At 48.3% G+C, this 13,781-nt stretch overlaps 1 protein-coding gene and 1 non-coding gene across 2 annotated transcripts in view; one reads left to right on the top strand and one right to left on the bottom strand.

Annotated features, from left to right (window-relative positions):
• The window catches only part of SLC30A7 (solute carrier family 30 member 7), a 60,188-nt gene that overhangs the window by 28,159 nt on the left and 18,248 nt on the right, over window positions 1–13,781 (top strand). The window lies entirely within an intron of this gene.
• LOC136383664 (small nucleolar RNA SNORA27) lies at window positions 314–441 on the bottom strand. The gene has a single exon (XR_010747474.1). It is a non-coding gene; the product is annotated as a small nucleolar RNA SNORA27 (small nucleolar RNA).

Raw genomic sequence — 13,781 nt, 5'->3', positions numbered from 1 at the left:
AAGCTGGTGAGCCCGCGCTCAAGCCGGCGGCCTCGGTGTTTAGAACCTGGGTCCTCTGTGTCCCATTCTGACGCTCTATCCACTGCGCCTGGTCAAGCTGTATTCTGACTCTTTGCTTCTAATACTGCTTAGAGTAGGATCTTAATGGGAACTTTCTTTGTCTGCACTGCTGTCACACTGACCCTCTTGTCCCTCGTTGCGTGGAAGGGGCAGCCTCCCTCCACATCTTCTTTACGCGTGGTCAAAGCCATCTCTCCTCCCTGAGCAGCGCTGGGCTGGGACAACCATCTGGCTTTTTCTTTTTTTTTTTCCAATTTGTTTCCTCTGACAGGATGCAAGACAAACACCCAGTTTGCTTGAGTTTTAAAAGGATTATTTCCTTTGCCCCACTTGAAAGACCAATAAAGACACAAGTCCTACTGGAAAAGTGAAAAGGGGGCATCTGGCTTTGACTAACCAGCGGCTGTCCCACCCTCAGGACGAAGTCTGTCCCTCCTTAGTGGGGCTTCCTGTTGGCCCTCTCACCTCCTCGGTCTCCCATCCTGCTCTCCGGCCACAGGGGTTCCCTTCAGTCCCCTGAGGACATGCCACGTGCTGTCTGGATTCGGGGCTCCGCCCAGATGGCTCCCTCCGTAGCGAGAGGCTTGCGCCAGGTCCTCTCCCGGTCCCGCCCGGCCCTGGGTCCCGTCTCTCGGAGGCATTTCCCGGCTCTCCAGCTCGCCGGTGCGCTACGTGACGCGTCCTTGCTGTGCCGAAGCGGCCTGTCTGCTTGTCTCCACGGCCCCCGCGGGTCCGGTCTCCCGGAGGCATTTCCTGGCTCTCCAGCTTGCGGGTGGGCTGCGTGTGCGCGGTGCAGCGTCGCGCTCCGTGGCGTGTCCTTGCTGTGCCGAGGCGGCCTGTCTGCTTGTCTCCACGGCCCCCGCGGGTCCGGTCTCCCGGAGGCATTTCCTGGCTCTCCAGCTTGCGGGTGGGCTGCGTGTGCGCGGTGCAGCGTCGCGCTCCGTGGCGTGTCCTTGCTGTGCCGAGGCGGCCTGTCTGCTTGTCTCCACGGCCCCCGCGGGTCCGGTCCCCCGGAGGCATTTCCTGGCTCTCCAGCTCGCGGGTGGGCTGCGTGTGCGCGGTGCAGCCTCGCGCTCCGTGGCGCGTCCTTGCTGTGCCGAGGCGGCCTGTCTGCTTGTCTCCACGGCCCCCGCGGGCGGCCGGGCTGCCCGTTGCTGTCAGGTCTGCGCCAGCCTCCCAGGCCAGAGTGGCATGTTTGGGATTTGAATCAGAATGAGTTTATGTTTTGTCAGCCTCAGAGAGTTACTTCCTCTAATTCCAAATAGCATTGTACTTAGTTCCATTCCCATTCAGTTAGTCCTCAAATATAAATAACATACGAATGTGCGTGCACACAGAGAGAAACGTTTTACTGAAATATAACAAAAAACCGCACCAGCCATTTTTAACATCTACTTACTAAGAAGCCCCTCTCCCCAGGGTGGAGAGACGGGACGCTCACTGTGCTGATCTTCTGGGAAGGGAGCAAACGGGTTTTAGGAGCTGCGTGAAGAGTGGGGTTCAAGCAGGAAGGAGTAACCCACCCGGTAGTGCTGCTGGGCTGGTCCTGGGGACCCCGACAGGACAGTCAGTGGTGGGAGGGGGCTGACCTGGTGACCGCAGGGCAGGAGGGGACAGAGACGGGGGACAGGACAGTCAGAGCAGTGGGAGGGGGCTGACCTGGTGACCGCAGGGCAGGACGGGACAGAGACGGGGGACCCCACAGGACAGTCAGAGCAGTGGGAGGGGGCTGACCCGGTGGCCGCAGGGCGGGGGGGGGCAGAGACAGGGGACCCCACAGGACAGTCAGAGTGGTGGGAGGGGGCTGACCCGGTGGCCGCAGGGCAGGGCGGGGGGGACAGAGGCGAGGCGGCCCTACCGGAGCCCCTTTCCGAGGCCCTGGCTGTGCAGGGCACGGTGTGCTTGCCTGTGACACCAGGGCCCGCTTCGGAGTTTGTGGCTGCAGTCTCCGAGCGAGAGCAGCCGGGACGGTGTGTGTCTTCTGGTCCCGTCCAGCTCCCGGGTAAAGGTCTGGAGTGCAGGGAGTTGTAGAACGGGTTTGGGTTGGCAGGTGAGGGAGGACAGCGAGAAGGCAGCAAGGTGGGGTCACAGTGCCGGGAAACAGACATTTAAAGGGAGTAATGCTAAAGGAAAAAGCAAAGCGACAGGGTGAGTGGTTGGGGCTCTGGGGGAAGAGTTAGAGGGATTAGGGGCCAAGGGTTAGAATTCGGAGGGGCTATTCCGTGGTCTGAAGGTCTAAGGTCTGACTCCAGAGTGGATTGAGGAGAAGACCATCAGTTAGAGGCCAGGCAGATGGATGGAGGGATTGTCCATGGGGATATTGAATTCAGAGCAGCGCAGAGGGCAGAGGTGGAAAGATGGGTGCGTGGCTATGGGTTCGGTGACTGCAGGGAGCTGCGGAGAATCGTAGCGCTGGCCACAGGGTGGGCCGGATAGGAACTGTGCTGGTGGGGACCTTGCTGGGATGAGCGAGGACACCTGCCGCACCGGAAGCCCCGGGGGTCCATGGCGTGCAGGAGGGAAAGTAGCCCCTTCCTCCTGCAGGGGGCGCAGCATCCTCAGGACTGCCCGTTTCCCGCAGGGCATGAACACGCCCCGGCCACTCGGGAGAGAGACTGAGGAGCTCTTGCAAACTGCATGGCTAGAGGTAGTTCTTAAAAATAATAGGGACTAGGTTTGTTGACAGAGAAACTTGGGGAAGTGTAGAAGAGGATGAGGAAAAAGTTATCCTACAGACCTGCTGGCCGGGAGAAGGATGCTGATGTTTTCTGGGTACTTCAGCTTGTTGCTTTTATTCCGAGCCTCTTTTTAATGGTATTTTTATTATTTGTATTATGTATACAATTGTATTCTGAGAACAGATATTCTCTTAGCTTTTTCTAATTATAGTTACAGTCAGTATAGAAACTTGGAAAATGATGAGAAGTGTTTAGGACACAAAAGTCAGGACGACAGTACCTAGTGGTCACCCTGCCGCTGTTAACTGTTTCCGCACCGTCGTTTTTAGGCTGGTTTTTTGTAACGTTTTTGAATTTCTGCTTTCCGTGCTGGTTGTTAAGCTTGGTCAGCATCAGCGTTCACTTCTACGTAGATGAAAGAGCACAATGACTATGTCAAGTCAGTCAAGTTTGGGGATGATTTATTAGCTTGCGAGGCCTTAATTCATGACAATAAAAGACAACAAGGTTCAGGGTAACTGGTAAGAATGAGTCATTATTGTAAAGTCTGTATTTCTCTTTGCATGGGTGAGAGAGTATGTACAGTGTGTGTGTGTGTGTGTGTGAGAGAGAGAGAGAGAGAGAGAGAGAAAATATGTATAGATAGCATAGTATATATGTGTCTATATTCATCCCCGAATGTTATGAGAGAGAGGGTGTATGTATAGGTAGTGTACTAATTTGTGTATATATTCACCCGAGTGTTATATGGGCCTGTCAGGTGCTGTAATTTCAGAATTACGCTCTTTCCTAATGTCTTTGGGGCAAACCACCATTGCTAACTTGCCCCTCAAAAAAGCATAATTATTTTTAAAAGGAGGGTAATAAAAAATAACTTATGTTTTAAAGTGCAAAATAAAGACATTCCAAGCCCTGGCTGGTTGGCTCAGTGGTAGAGCGTCGGCCTGGCATGCAGGAGTCCCGGGTTCGATTCCCGGCCAGGGCACACAGGAGAAGCGCCCATCTGCTTCTCCACCCCTCCCCCTCTCCTTCCTCTCTGTCTCTCTCTTCCCCTCCCGCAGCCAAGGCTCCATTGGAGCAAAGTTGGCCCCGGGTGCTGAGGATGGTTCTATGGCCTCTGCCTCAGGCGCTAGAATGACTCTGGTTGCAACAGAGCAATGGCCCAGATGGGCAGAGCATCCCCCCTGGTGGGCAGGCTGGGTGGATCCCGGTTGGGCGCATGCGGGAGTCTGACTGACTGTCTCCCCTTTTCCAACTTCAGAAAAATACAAAAAAAAAAAAAGACATTCCAGTTATCTGTTTATCTGCTAAGAAAGCAAACTTAATTTACTTAGATGTTCAGATGATGATGCAATATTTGCAAGATCACGCCGAGATGGTTTTCAAATCAGTTAAGAGTTTGCCTGATTAGCCACAGCTGATTTTAAGAAACAGATAAAAGTTCTTACAAACTCAACAGAATAGAGTACAAAAGAGTCATTTTCCCTTACCCGTAATTTTTATATCTAGTTGCAACTCATCAGAAGCAAGAGAAATAATGGGGTTCCTTGTGCATTCTCTGCGCTCAGTGCCCCTCAGTGGAGAACCGCCGGGCACTAGATGTCTCCCTCCGCGCTGCCGGCCCGCCTTCCATGTTCCCTTTCGCAGCGAAAGTGATTTCTTAGGAAAAGACCTCTTTCCTCTCAGCGTTTTCTAACACAGGCAAATGGCTAGAAATTTCCAGGCCCAGCGGTGCCGTCCGGTGATGAATTTTGTTCCCAGTGAGAAGCAGCAGATGGAGTAGAACAGCGAGAGTAATTTTTATCTTCTGAAAATAGGTCCTGTAAGAGGTTTCGGAACGGTTTTGCTCCTTTTCCCGTTAGTAGCTACATTGGGGTGGAAAGCGGAGTCGGAGCTCAGAGCGCAGACATCTGGACGACTAGCCCTGGCTTTGCATTTCCCTGTGATTTTAATGGGATGCCCTTCCCCGAGAGAGGCAGCTTGGTTTCCGAGGTGTGTAAAGGAAGCGTGGCGGGGAAGATGCATAACAGGATGCAGAGACAAGCCCCGTGACTGGTGCGGTCTTTCGGACGCCTTGTGAGTTGTGGGCTCAGCTCCGTTTTCTGCACCACACTGGGCTTTCTCTACGGCACTCTGGGTCCATTCTTACCACGATCGTTTGTTCATACAAAGAAACGGGAATCTTTCAGTTAGGGGCAAAGCCTTTCGAGTAACACATTTGTCTCTCGTCATGTGGAAGACAACATCTTTTCGAGGCAAACAAAACGACAGGCTTTAGGAAGGCCAGCAGTGGCCGTGAGGAGGGGTACGGAAGGGAGGGACGGGCCACCGCGCAGCAGAATTCTGAGTTTGAGATTCTGAATCACAGGCCGTCCTCATTGTTCATGAGGATGGATTTGGACCAGATACTGATTTGGATCAAGCTTGCTGGTGTTGTGGTCAAACAGATAATTATTTGAAGCCTATATCAAGTAAAAATGTAGCCTTTTTTTTTAATGTGTGAGAAACTGCCATAGATCTTGAGATACAATAGTCGTATTTGTGTGAAATTAGGGAGATATGCTTTTTTTTTTTTTTAAGCATGGCTTTGGGCGGTGTCTAAGGATTTCCTTTGTGGTTTGTCTTTCATGTGGTTATAATTTATGAACGATACTTTTGGGGACTAAGATAAAAGAAGACAGTTTGCCAAGATTTTAATGTGGCGCTTGTATGTATATCCACAGAGAACAGTTTTTGCCCACTGATTGTATTTTTAAATCATATATAAGACCATCCTAGAGCGTTTATAAATACTGGTCAGCGCAACAACCTTTTCCCCAGCGTTCTGGGAGAGCATGTCCTCCTGCCTTCCAGCGGCCATTTGTGTGTAATTATGACTTCTCACCTAACATCTAGAAACTGTCCTGGGGGATTGAGAATTAGTCACTCAAATCGTTTTGTTTGATGGCTCAGATGAAGAACCATAGTTAGGAGAGGCAGGCAGGCACTGTTAGACACATTTGAAAGAACAGAGCACATGCAGTAGTGTACTAGTGATCATGAACCAGTAACATTAGAGAAGTATCTGAGGCTTAAAAACTAGAGAGGTTATTCTTTCATGTAAAATATATGATTGTATTTCTCTAAAACTCCTCGGAAAACTATGACGGATAATTTGGTAAAGTTATAGGTATAAAGTTGATGTTCACAATTAATACCCTTTAAAAATAAGCAAAATTCAGTTGAATGATAAAATTAAAGAGAAGATACCTTTTTAGTAGCAACAATAATCTGTAGATAAAATATATAAAACTGGAAAAGGAATGTGGAACTTGTGTGAGGAAACTTTTAAACAGTCTCGGTAAAATAAGAACTCCCATACATTGCTAACAGAAATGAGAAGGGTATGGTTTCTGTGGAGAGAATTTTGACCATGTTTAGCATAAATGTGCATTTAGCTTTGACTGAACAATCCCACTTCTAGGAATGTATCCTGAAGATAAATTGGCAACAACACAACAGGATGTATACATGAGGCCAGTTCACGTGGCTTTACTTGTTTTGGCCAAAGATTGGAGGGAAGGGAGGTTAGCCATTTATAAGGGATGTGATCCTAGAGAGAGCGAGAAGAGGGGTGTCGTCAGCTCCCTTTCTTCTATGGGGACAGTACTGGTGAGGCAGACGACAGAGTCCCTCGGGGGGACTCCAGGACCCAGTGACAAGCTTCTCACATCACAGGTTAGTGGGAACCCGCTGCATGATAGAACATTCACGACCCTCGCCACCCTCTCATTATAGCGACTCCCGCCCCATCTCCTGACCTCTCTGGGGAGGGAGAGGAGTAGAGCCCACCTCCACTGACTTGTAGGGGCCTGCCCGAGAGGCCGGTGTCTGTCTTGCTTGTACAAGTAAGTACCACACTGTAAGTCCTCACTTAACATTGTCGACAGTTTCTTGGAAGCTGCGACTCAGGATAGTGAAACCAGTATTTTACCATAGGCTAATTGATATAAACAGAAATTAAGATCCTACAGTATCTCGTCAATGTTATAATGAAATGACAGAAAGGACATTGTTTGAGGACTCATTGAATTGGGCGTCCCTGAGGACGATGGCATCTGCATTGGAGTTGCAGTACCACAGACAGACACTAGGTGGAACCCCAGGACTGGGATTCCCTGCCGCTGCGGAAGGCCGCAGTGTTGCAGCTCCGGAGGAGAAGCCGGCAGACCTATTGAAACAGGAGGGGACATGCCCAAGCCTAGAGAGGACCCACCCGGACAGGACGTGGGCGGTCCTCAGACTCTCCAGCCAGGCTCTGTGGACCTATTGAAACAGGAGGGGACATGCCCAAGCCTAGAGAGGACCCACCGGACAGGACGTGGGCGGTCCTCAGACTCTCCAGCCAGGCTCTGTGGACCTATTGAAACAGGAGGGGACATGCCCAAGCCTAGAGAGGACCCACCCGGGCAGGACGTGGGCGGTCCTCAGACTCTCCAGCCAGGCTCTGTGGACCTATTGAAACAGGAGGGGACATGCCCAAGCCTAGAGAGGACCCACCGGACAGGACGTGGGCTGTCCTCAGACTCTCCAGCCAGGCTCTGTGGACCTATTGAAACAGGAGGGGACATGCCCAAGCCTAGAGAGGACCCACCGGACAGGACGTGGGCGGTCCTCAGACTCTCCAGCCAGGCTCTGTGGACCTATTGAAACAGGAGGGGACACGCCCAAGCCTAGAGAGGACCCACCGGACAGGACGTGGGCGGTCCTCAGACTCTCCAGCCAGGCTCTGTGGAAGAAGACCTCCCCACATGGAACCAGACCACAGAGTCTGGAGTGGTGGCTGGTTCTTCAGATCCTGAAGTCCAAACAACAAAAAATAAGAAATACAAAGAAACAGCCAACTATAACACACTGAAAAAACAAACAGCTCGACCTTCAGAAACCAGACCAACAAACAGAAGACATATAAAGAGCCAGATAAAGAATTCGAAGTTACCATCCTAAGGTGGCCTAGTGGATGAAAAGAAAGCACAGACACTAAACAGAATCAGAAAAATGGCGCATGGACAAGTGAGACTGCAGCAGAGAGACTGGGAGGGGCCAGCCAGAGTCTGGAACTGGAGAACAGTAATAACTGAACTGGACGTTTCATGGGTTAAATCAAATTAAAGCTGCTCAGTAGCAGATTGACCAGACAGCAGAATCTGTGGGCTCGGACGTAGGACTCACAGAAGTAGTAAGCGGAGGCGGGAAACAGGGGAGGAGGGAGAGAACAGAGCCCGAGTGAGCAGGACAGCAGTGCGTTGCGAGAGCCCCAGAGAGGGAAGAAACTGAGGCATGGCCGGAGAACCTGTCCAAAAAACAGTGCCCAACTGCCTCAAACAGAAGCAGAAAAACGGATACACGCATTCCAGAAACGGGAAGAACTTCATCTAGGACAGCGTGAAGAGACCTGCACCGAGTCACATCATAATGAAACTGCTAGCAGTCACATGGAAGGCGAGACTCCTGGAAGCGGCGAGAGAAAAGCAGCTCGCCAGTGCAGTGATCGCCACAAAGACAGTGGCTGTAGGACTGTGCGCGGGGAGTCGAGAAGGCAGTCAGCATGGCGCTGGGGAAAACCATCGAGACGCCAAGGAAGACAGCAAGAGGGGAAGGAAGGGACAAAAAGCCTCAAGACAGACAGAAAACACTGAACGAAATGGCCATAGTAAGTCCTTCCATACTAGTAAGTAAGTTCAAATGAGTTAATGTGCTAATTAAAAGACATAGACAAATTGAGTGGATTAAAAAAACCCCCAAGATCTAGCTTTATTTTATCTACAGGAGACTCACTCTAAGGACTCACGTAGATTAAAAGTGAAAGGGTGGAAAAAATGTTCCACACAGCAGGAACCTCGAGACCAGCAGTGGCCACGCTCGTATTCGACAAAACTGTCCCGTGAGACAAAAGGGCATCACATAAGGATAAGAGAGTCTACGCACTGGGAGGTACAACAATACATATTCTCCTGACATCAGAGCGTCTGATTGTATGAAGCAAACACTGATGAAAAGGGAGAAACAGAAAGCAACACAGTGATAGGAAATACCAGCACCTCACTTTCAGCTGTGGATGGAGCAGCCAGGAAATCAATCTGTCAATCAAACAGAGGATCAATAGGAGAGCGAAGACTTGAACAACATTCAGGCCCCACATATACAGACCACTCCAGCCAACAGCCGCAGAATACACCTTCTCAAGTGCCCATGGAATATTGTCCTCAACAGACTGTATGTCAGGGCACAAAAGAAGTCCTAACAGATATTAGAAGATTGAAATTATGCGAAATCTCTTCTCCGACTACAACAGAATGAAACCGGAAGTCAATAGCAGAAGGAAAGCACGGAAATCCCAAACTGTGGAGATGAAGCATAGCACAATCTTGAACAACCATTGGGTCCTGAAAAACTCGCAGAGAATTAGAAAATACCTGAAGGCAAGTGAACACAAAAACACAACATACCGAAACGCACAGGATACGGCGAAAGCAATGTTAAGAAAGACTTCATAGTAATGCTTGCTTTTAAAAGAGCATTTGAGATCTTGCTTCCTGGCAGATGTCAATTTTGGCTCAAAGAAACTCATAAATAATCTCTTTAAAAAAAAAAAAAAAAAAAAAGGAAGAACCACCTGAAATCAACAACCTAACCTCACACCTCAAGAAACTAGAAAAAAGGAGAACAAAGAACTCAAAGTCGTCAGAAGGAAGGAAATCGAGATTGGAGTAGATAAATGAAACATTGAATAGAAAAACAGTAGAAAAAACCGACCCAGAGGAGCTACAGCATTGACAAGCGCTTCGCTGGACCAAGTAAGAAACTAAAACTAGTATCACTGAAGCTATCAGCCAGTAATTAACTTGATCTTGGTAGTTTTCATAAATATTTCTTGGGTGCCATCTGGTTTTTCCAAACAAAATCCTCTCTCTTCACTGTGTACTCTTTGAAATGCAGGTTTCCTTAAAGTACGAACAGTATGAACACACTCCTGCGCAGCCTTCTTTCGGAGCCATCTGTCTGTGGCGCTCTTTGCCCTCTTCGGTCATTGATCCCATCGTCGCTTCCGGTTTCCTAGTCCTGACCGCACGTCAGCGTGAATCCCGTTCGTTTGCCGCCCTTGTCCACCCCTTTGTTCTTCATGGAGACATAATAGGTCATTTTGGGACTTGTTATTTTTTTACTTACATTGCTGGTGTGATTTTAGTTCCTTATTCATTAGAATGGAGAAAGAGCTATTGTGAAGATAATAAATTGCCCAGCACGACCGGGAGTGCTGCTTGCTGCTGCCCAAGTACATGGAATCCTTTCTCACCTGTACTTGAACAGAGTGTAGGATTCTTTAGCAGAAAAAAAAGAAAGAAGATTCTTTGGCTATTTAGCTATTATTGTGCAGGGTTGAAAGTCATGTCAAACAAGAGCTGTTCTGGATGTTAATAATTTTCCACTAGTGTTTGAAGTTTTAAAATATACATTCAGATGACCTGTGTCAAGTGCTTATTGTATTCCGAACACCATGCTGGGCACTAGGAATACAGGGTATGGGGTATGAGTCTGACTCCGGAGGACAGAGAACTAGCCCTGATGAGACTGGGGGGGGGGGGGGGGGGCGGAGAGCTGGAACCTTGGGACCCGCCCCCAGCCCCGCCCCTCGCCTCCACAAGGCAGGCAGCACAGGAGTCCTCTTCATCTCTGGGGCGGTTTTCCCTTCCGTTAGATGGAGGAGTTGGTCTCAGCCATCTCTAGTGATCTCGCCTCCATCTGGGATTCCAACATTTTCTTAAGGTTACTTAAATTTGTTGTGAAGAGCAAATTAGAAAAATTTTATGAAAGCACTTTAAAGATTATTAAGTGTTGTCTAAACAAAGAGTGACTAATTATTTACTAATCTGACATTGTTTACGAATGCTTTCGGGTTAGAGACCAGCTGCGGAAAGTGTTATAACCGAGCTCCAGATGTTTCAGGGCAGCTTCTCCATGGTTGCTCCCAGTTCCCGGCTGGTCTGGGTCTCCCTTTTCCCGTGACGGAGCACAGTAGTGCTGCACTCAATTTAAACCATAGGCCTTGGAAACCTTGGGGTTTGGGGCTTTCTGTTCTTTATTTGGCTTATGAAATTCTGGGTTAATAGGTAAAATTGTTCATTATTATGGAATACTTGTACTTACGCAAATATGACTGCATATTAACAGCTTGCCAAGGGCCACCAGGTCTAAATGTAGCATACATTGCAACTTTAGGTCAATTATCTTTGGCTTTTTTATCCACTAAACATTTTGGAATATATAACATATACCAGGCCTTCAAATTTATGTGTTCTTTTAAAAAATACAGCTATTTTCTCTGTTTATATATTATAAGTAATGCTGAAAATATGCAGGAGAACTTAGCTCATACACCAGTTCAAAAAGTTGAATTAGTAATTATGTTTAACTTATTCATAATAGATATTTATTCTCGATCTAAATAGTAGTTTCAGCTCTGAAATCTTTTATTGTTGACACATTATGACTATCTCTAGTCCGAAGTTCTTCAGAAGTTTTATGATTGCATACCCATTCATTTTATTGTTGAAATGGTGAGACTCTTTCACTGAAAGCTGCTTTTGGCATAAGATTTGAATATATTTTGATTTGCAAAGTTACTGACAATAGAGAATAATAACTAACTTGCTTATTTAATCTGCTAGGATTTAAGCTTTCACATTTAAATATATGTTTGTGATCATATGATTATAAATTTGATCTACCTTCAGCTTTTGAAGAATAAAATTATTACCCGGCTGTACTGGTAAAGTCATGTAGCAAATGACGCATTCCCTTTCCTATATGCTAGGGAAATGGTGCTTCATTGTTAAAGCCAGAATTGAGTTAGTCAGCCAGAAGTGAACCTCTAATTGTTTCCAAATGCTTACTTTTGGGGTTTGGATGCAGCTCCGAGTCTGAGCTCAGTCAGGAATTTGCCGCCCTGTCTTTTTCCCTATCCTTTCATTATGGCTGGACGCACTCAGGCTCACGCCTGCTCTAGGGCTCCCTTCACAGGAGTTAATCAGAAAAACATGGGCCCACACTCCTGAGCCAAACACAATTTCCAAAGGCAAAAATAGAGTTTCCTACAGGTTTCCTTTACGTTTTCTGACCTTCAAAATCATTACAGAAATTGACCCTGGCTCCAGTGGCATCCCGCCGCAGGGTGGCAAGGGTCCTCTTCTCCCCGCCCCGCCGCCGACCTGCGTACACGCTTACCTTATCTGCCGACAACCTGCGTACACGCTTACCTTATCTGCCGACAACCTGCGTACACGCTTACCTTATCTGCCGACGACCTGCGTACAGGCTTACCTTATCTGCCAACAACCTGCGTACACGCTTACCTTATCTGCCGACAACCTGCTTACACGCTTACCTTATCTGCCGACAACCTGCGTACACGCTTACCTTATCTGCCGACGACCTGCGTACACGCTTACCTTATCTGCCGACGACCTGCTTACACGCTTACCTTATCTGCCGATGACCTGCGTACACGCTTACCTTATCTGACAGCTCTCACTGGGGAAAGTGAGTGTGCTTTGGGGACATGTTTGCTGCTTTCGGATGTAAACATTTTATTATAATTCTGTCCAAACCAGCAAAAAGACACTTGCAAAAAAAAAAAAAAAAATCTGTCAACTTGCAGAAAGATCCTTCACACCTATCGCTTAAGTACCATCATTGCTCAGTCTGTCTTCTGTGGCCTGGGAGTCCTCGGTCTCTTCCTCCCACTTTTCTTTCTTTTTAAAGGTTTATTTAGTAGTAAGTTATCGACCTACCAATAAAGAAAAGTGTCCCCCGAAGCCCGTGGGGCATGACAGTGGCTAAGGGCATAGTCTGCAGCTGTTTTGATGCAGATGGCGGGCCCTCCCCAGCGCTTGGGGCTGATTGCGCTGCCTCACGTCACTCGGGGCTTTCTCCATAGTTACGAGGTCCTTTGAAGTAAGTAAGGTAGTGTGCGTTGTTAGCCTTTTTATTTCCGATGCCTCGCCCAGACTGGGCACATGGGAGGCATACAGGGAAGGTTTGTTAACTTGAACTTTTAACATTAAATTTGAAGTCAGAAAACCGGTGTTGGTATTGCGGTTCTCCCATTCCCCAGCTGTGCCCCAGACGGGATGCTCGGGTACGGCGGACCTCCATTTCTGCAGCGCTAGGGTAAGGTTCCGCCTGGTTCTAGAGAATGATGCCCAGCAAAGCCTATAGTAGCGCTTAGTAAGAGTTTATTTGTGTTGATTGCTTAGTAAATTCACCCGCAGGATTACCTAGTGATGGAAGAAATAATTTCTTTAAGCGTAGCTTACTTCATTTGGTGACTGTTGTCTGTGTGGGGGGGTTGTTTTTTAGTATATAAAGCAACTTATATTTTCTTTCATTCCAAGTACATTCTCCGTCTCTAGACCTTTTCATTTTTTACTGAATGAAAAATAAAATGGAAGCGATTGTCTAGATATTTAATCCACACCCCTGTTTTGTGGGTGGGAAAACAGGAAGGTTTACCAGTTGTCCAGGCTGTTCAGTAGTGGAATCCAAGCCCAAGTACCATGATTTCCAGCTGGGTGCATTTTCCATCTTGGGTCTCTCCAGGCATTACTAGCAGATCCTTGGGCTAAAGATTAGAGAAGAAATGATCACAATAGCTAACTTTAAGAGGTACTTGGAAAAAACCCCACCTTTTTCTTTATTCTCAAACAGTTATTCTCGGGGAACTGCTTTTGTGTGTCACTTTCTGAGAAGGGTAGTGAGGAGAGTAGGAGAGATGAACACAGAAGTTCAGTGTGTCCGGCATCCTGTGACAGAGCCTCCCTCCTCCCTGGAGTGCTGCGGGGAGAGGGAGAGCGGGAAGGAGAACACCGCGCTGGAGTGCTGCGGGAGAGGGAGAGAGGGAAGGACCCTCTGGTCTGCTGGAGTGCTGCGGGAGAGGGAGAGCGGGAAGGAGAACACTGTGCCGGCTGCATCCATCGCACCTCTGGTCTGCTGGAGTGCTGCGGG

This window comes from Saccopteryx leptura, chromosome 11 (assembly GCF_036850995.1).
Source record: "Saccopteryx leptura isolate mSacLep1 chromosome 11, mSacLep1_pri_phased_curated, whole genome shotgun sequence".
Lineage (NCBI taxonomy): Eukaryota > Metazoa > Chordata > Mammalia > Chiroptera > Emballonuridae > Saccopteryx > Saccopteryx leptura.
The sequence above is the reverse complement of the archived record's forward strand: the minus strand, read 5'-3'. Positions and strand labels throughout refer to the sequence as shown.